We start from the raw sequence: 6,319 nt of genomic DNA on the forward strand, positions 1-6,319 counted from the left end.
AAGTCTTTAATAAGCTCGCTTATGCTTTATAGTGTATCATCCCCTATTAATATTACAAACTTACAAATTCGAAAAACTGATAGTAACAATGATAATTAACAGAGCATGTTAAATTGAATTATAAATACATTTAAAACTGTAAAAAAGGAAGAAAAAAATTAACAAATCCTCCTTGTTAAAATGTCGCGATGTTTCGCTGAGTGTAGTACAGCTTCTCTGATTGGCTAACGCAAGATTCGGTTATGCTAATATGTCGAATTGTTTATTTCTAGCAGTCTGTGGACAGAAATGTGTAAAATGATAGTGAAAATAATAACTTTTGCGCACAGTATAATCCCAACAAACACACAACGTTGCCCCATTGCACAAACCTTGCAAAAAGGAGGGTTTTACGTTGCTGCAGCGATGTCACAATGTTGCCATGCTAACATCACGAGGGCCGTTATTGCTTTAAGATTGAGGTTTGCACATTTAAAAATGTTTTCGCACATTCCTCCATTTAGCATTCCCTATATTATCTACTAGGCTAATTTGAATAAAGGGTCCGAAATCACAAATAAATATGACTTGAAAACAACATTAGCACTATTTAATTGACTGAACTATGTTGCACTTTGATATTCATTGGCTGCTAATATGGTTACACTATTTAGAGTTTGCAGATAATACTATTTTGAAGTGATATTGTTAAGAAGAAAGTCGAATGTGCGAATATAAAACCAACTTTACCTCAGTTTCTGAAAGTTGTGCTTATAGTGGTGTGGACGACCACTGTACAACGTTTGACCACTCATCACTGAATCAGTTTAAATGTCAACAGACCGTTGGGCGTCTCATTCATCAACGACCGAGGAGACGTGAGTACTGCTTTATTTCTTCTTGCTAAATAAGATATGTGAATATTCAAACAAACCTACACTTTCTGTTTCACAAGGCAAGATATCTGTTCCAACTTTAACGTACATAAAAAATAATGAGACATAGTGAAATTAATATGAGCGACTTAAAATTTCAGCACTCAGAATCGTTATAAATCTCTCGATTAAACATTTCCTGATCATTTACATTCTCCTTTATCTTTAGTCGAATAGATAATAATGTCTTTCAGTTCAGTTTTTCCCATATCCATCGTGATCAGTCATTTATACGTCACGGAGGTCATCACACGACCCCAGCCGACCCACTGTTTACAAACACACGAGCTGACTTTTATACCAAACACCGCCGTGCGTTTGCGCCCCGTTAAAGGGACAGTTCACTCACAAATTAAAATGTACTCACGATTTCCAAACCTTTCCAAACCTAAAGTTTCTTTATTCTGCTGAACACTGAAGACAGTCTTTAAAGAAGTAATCTGAAAACTGTAACCATTTGCTTCCATAGTAGGACAGAAGTCACGGTTTTCCAGCTTTATTCACTGAATCTTCTTTGTTTTTCAACAGAAAAAAAAGCCAAATAAGTTTGTTATAAGTAAAGGATGAGGCTAAATAGTGATAGAATTGTCCATTAAAGTGTATGAGTTGATATTAATATGCTAATATGCATATTAATTATGCTAATGTGCATATTAATTAAAAGATTAAGTCTAGTCTAATTGCTATAGGGTATATGCCGAGCTAGTGTTGTTCCCATACTGATAAACATCAGGTGACCTGTTATTGTGAATTTTTTTCCATTTTATACGGTTCCTTTTACAGCATCAATGCTGTAATGTCATTAAAATACATTCAGTTAAACAGACTTTGGCATTTATTTAGTTGCTCAAGCGTAAAACAAGACAAAAAGCTGTTTACTCCCACGCACCCGTCAGAATCGGCAGGATAGCGCAGAAGCTCCATTGAATATACTGGGGTAAAATAAATACTTATACAAAGACCAGGGGGGTGGGGGGGATATAGTTTAGTGCAGTGCTTCTTGTACAATCGGAGACCCTCTTTATATCAGATATCCCTCAGCCAGTTTAGATCACTGATTTTTAATGAAAACTGACCTTAAAACTCGCCAATTTTTGCATTGGCATACAGTTCACCGGAAACGCTTAACCCAGACTACTGGCAAATTCAAAGTCCTATTAGCATACTTCAGCATATACCCTATTATATTTATACTCTTCATGGATAGAAATGATTGGTATTCTTCGCTAATATGCCTTTGGGATCTGTGCTAGCTGGTTTAGCACAATAGCAAGGTAGGTTTGTTTAGTTTGTACAGACTCTTGAGTTCGATGTGAATTCTAACTGTGTTTATTGACGTAATAATGTTCTCTCTACAGGTAATGTGATGCTCGGAGGGTTTATAACATCTAAACCAGATTAGGCTACATTTTAAAATGCTCATAATCTGGTTACATTCGAAGTAATGACGGTCTGTTGATGTAATGATTTGTGTGTGTGTGTGTGTGTGTGTGTGTGTGTGTAGTATATATATATATATATATATATATATATATATATATATATATATATATTTATACAACAGTTCTGTATGATTCTCAAATCTTATTGGCTGATAGCCGTGTGATATTCTGTAATATCAGCAGCCGTCCAGCCCAGGGGCGGACTGGCCATCTGGCAATTCTGGCAAATGCCATATGGGCCGGACCAATTTTGAATTTGGGCCGGTCAGTTTTTTTTTTTTAAATATGTATTGTTTTTAAGTGCAGACAACTTTTATCTCTTGCTAGATGTGATATGATGATCATAATAATAATTCTAATAATAATAATAGTAATAATAATAATAAATGTTAAGCAATTGGCCCAATCAGCAACTGCCGCCTGGTTTCAAGATGGGCCGACCCAATCCGAGGTTACCCGGACATAATCAAAATCTGGCAAGAATGTCATATTATTTCACCATCTGTACACCAAAATAAAAAAGTGAATGTGCGTGTCTGTGGGTGGGGCTGTGTCAGTGTGGTAATGTGGGCTGGTGTGGCTACAGTGCCAGGGCTGAATTTTTGTCCCAGTCCGCCCCTGGTCCAGCCTCTTTACCCTTTGTGTATTACTCCACCCACATACAGCCAGCAGAAAGCAGACACTACAGATCTACAGTTTAAAAGATGCACGCTCAGCTGTTGAACTGTCAGCTTATGGTTTGAATGCGGAAGAAAGTAGTCCCTCATACAAAAGGGTTTTTGAGACTCTCCATGTTTGATTTTGTTTTTATATACACAATTATGCCGTCAAACTGTTGTATAAACACAATATCACACTCGTAGCAGTGCGATATGGCTGTATATTGGCACTGGTGGGGGCACTAAGGCACTCGGCCTGCTGCCTTGTGCCAACGCACGCCTCCCACCAGTGCTGATATACAGCCATATCGCACTGCTACGAGTGTGATATTGCTCATATATATAATCAAGTTAGTGAAAGAGAGAGAGAGAGTGTGTGTTTGTGTGTGTGTGCGTGCGTGCGTGCGTGCGTGTGTGCGTGTGTGTGTGTGTGTGTGTGTGAAAGAGAGACACACAGAGAGACAAAATGTGTGTGTGTTCTGGACTCTGCGTGGGCAATAGTATTAGATTCAGCAGAAATGTACCTCATGGGTCTGCACAGTACAGACAAGCAATTACTCGATTAAACAGCTCAAACACACTTGTACACACACACACAAACACACACGCACGCACACACACATACACAATGTCAACACGTTCACATCCGACTTCTGAGATTGCCAGAAACACAATATTTCAGGAGGATAAAAATACAGTCTCAATTTTAAGTAGAAAATAACCGATATGTCACACACACACACACACACACACACACCATTCCAGCATATGTTTTACTGCATTGTAGAAATACAAGTGTCATTTCGTGAGAAGAAAATGGACCAAATAAAGGCCGTTAAGCTTTCTTTTCTTGAAAATTAAAAAATAATTATCTTAAACTCTCAATATTGCAATTAATTATTGCCTGCAAAAATATTCTGACATTATTAAAAAAACAGACATTATTAATTGATGAATTTATCTATTTACAAGGCATTGGTATATGTATAGAGTCTATTTAAGTATAGTAAATAAAGAGTATAGTATATTTAATTGTAGTATAGTGAATATAGAGTATAGTATATTTAAATATAGTATAGTGAATATAGAGTATAGTATATTTAAATATAGTATAGTGAATATAGAGTATAGTATATTTATATATAGTATAGTGAATATAGAGTATAGTATATTTAATTGTAGTGTAGTGAATATAGAGTATAGTATATTTAAATAGAGTATAGTGAATATAGATTATAGTATATTTATATATATAGTATAGTGAATATAGAGTATAGTATATTTAAATATAGTATAGTGAATATAGAGTATAGTATATTTATATATAGTATAGTGAATATAGAGTATAGTATATTTATATATAGTATAGTGAATATAGAGTATAGTATATTTAAATAGAGTATAGTGAATATAGAGTATAGTATATTTAAATATAGTATAGTGAATATAGAGTATAGTATATTTATATATAGTATAGTGAATATAGAGTATAGTATATTTAAATAGAGTATAGTGAAAATAGAGTATAGTATATTTATATATAGTATAGTGAATATAGAGTATAGTATATTTAAATAGAGTATAGTGAATATAGAGTATAGTATATTTAAATATAGTATAGTGAATATAGAGTATAGTATATTTATATATAGTATAGTGAATATAGAGTATAGTATATTTAAATATAGTATAGTGAATATAGAGTATAGTATATTTATATATAGTATAGTGAATATAGAGTATAGTATATTTAAATATAGTATAGTGAATATAGAGTATAGTATATTTAAATAGAGTATAGTGAATATAGAGTATAGTATATTTATATATAGTATAGTGAATATAGAGTATAGTGAATTTAAACAGTATAGTGCATATAGAGTATAGTATAATTAAAATATGGCTTCACGGTGGTGCAGCGGGTAGCACTATCGCCTAACAGCAGGTAGGTTGCTGATTTGAGTCCCCGCTGAGTCAATTGGCCTTTCTGTGTGGAGTTTGCATGTTCTCTATAGGGGAATTGATTAACTAAATTGGCCGTAGTGCATGTGTGTGTATGGGTGTTTCCCAGTGTTGGGTTGCAGTAAAAAATGTATGCTGGATAAGTTGGTGATTCATTCTTCTGTGGCGACCCCTGATTAAGCTGAAAACAAAATGAATGAAATATAGGGTATAGTATTTTTATTCAATCCTTCATTTTCTCTTCGGCTTAGTCCCTTTATTAAACTGGGGTGCCACAGAGGAATGAACCACCAACTTATCCAGCACGTTTTTACGCAGCGGATGCCCTTCCAGCTGCAACCTATCACTGGGAAACATCAACACACACACACACACACACACACACACACACACACACACACACACACACACACACTCATTCATTCACACTCATACACTTATATACTTAAATATGGTATAAATAAAACAGTCTGAATGGCGTTTTGGTGGTTGTCTTCTGTAAATAACGAGTAAGATTATATATTAGTGTTTTTTGTTCATAAAAAGTTAATTAGTTTATTTTATTAGTTTACACAAACACATTCTATCGCACATATTTTAGCAGATAAGTTGCGTCATGATTTCTGTTTTGTATAAGTTTTGCTGCTCTGTCCAGTCATTTTGTGTGAATGGGAGAGAGTGAGAGTGTGTGTGTGTGTGTGTGTGTGTGTGCGCGCGATAAAGAGAGCGAGCATGAATGATTTGCTCTTTTCCATCAGTCGAAACTCGTGATGATGCGCGAGTCCGAGAAGAGAATGCGCCCGCTGTCACCACGGCAACGCTTCCACGCAGCGCGCGCCGTGACGTCACGGAGCCACACGGCGGCGCGGAGTCGTGCTGGGCGACACCTGTGCGCGCGCACACACTCATACATACGGAGAGAAGGAGAGAAACGCAAACAAACACGGAGACCGAGAGACAGAAATACACAGAGAGGAGGAGTTTATTTTAATTGAATATTATTTTAATCACCACTAACGTAATTGCTTTATATGTTGTATTTATTGTATACATTGCAATTGCTCTGGCAGTACATCTGTAGCATTGTCATGCCAATAAAGCACACTAGAATTAAATTTAGAGAGAGAGAGAGAGAGAGAGAGAGAGAGAGAGAGAGAGAGAGAGAGAGAGAGAGAATTCAGTTAAAATCATACAAACGCAAAGTTTTATTTTAATCTATTATTATTACCTCAAATCTTTACCAGCATAGTATATTTAAGTGTGGTAAATTTAGAGTATAGTATATTTAAGTATGGTAAATATAAAGTATAGTATATGCTTAAGTATGGTAATTATAGAGTAT

The 6,319-nt window shown here is 35.2% G+C and overlaps 1 protein-coding gene across 8 annotated transcripts in view; it reads left to right on the forward strand.

The window, feature by feature from the left end:
• Window positions 1–207: 207 nt before the first annotated feature.
• slc24a2a (solute carrier family 24 member 2a) overlaps window positions 208–6,319 on the forward strand; it is an 85,895-nt gene continuing 79,783 nt past the window's right edge. For 4 of the 8 annotated variants that reach the window (XR_015496578.1, XM_087262417.1, XM_087262419.1 and 1 more), the window contains exon 1: window positions 719–857. The gene's annotated coding sequence lies outside the window, so the exon portion shown is untranslated. Of the gene's footprint in view, window positions 858–6,319 lie in introns of all 8 variants that reach the window. The other 4 variants (XM_087262427.1, XM_087262424.1, XM_087262426.1 and 1 more) reach the window with 4 other exon arrangements.

The sequence above is a fragment of the Danio rerio genome, chromosome 7 (assembly GCF_052040795.2).
Source record: "Danio rerio strain M-AB ecotype USA chromosome 7, GRCz13ab, whole genome shotgun sequence".
NCBI lineage: Eukaryota > Metazoa > Chordata > Actinopteri > Cypriniformes > Danionidae > Danio > Danio rerio.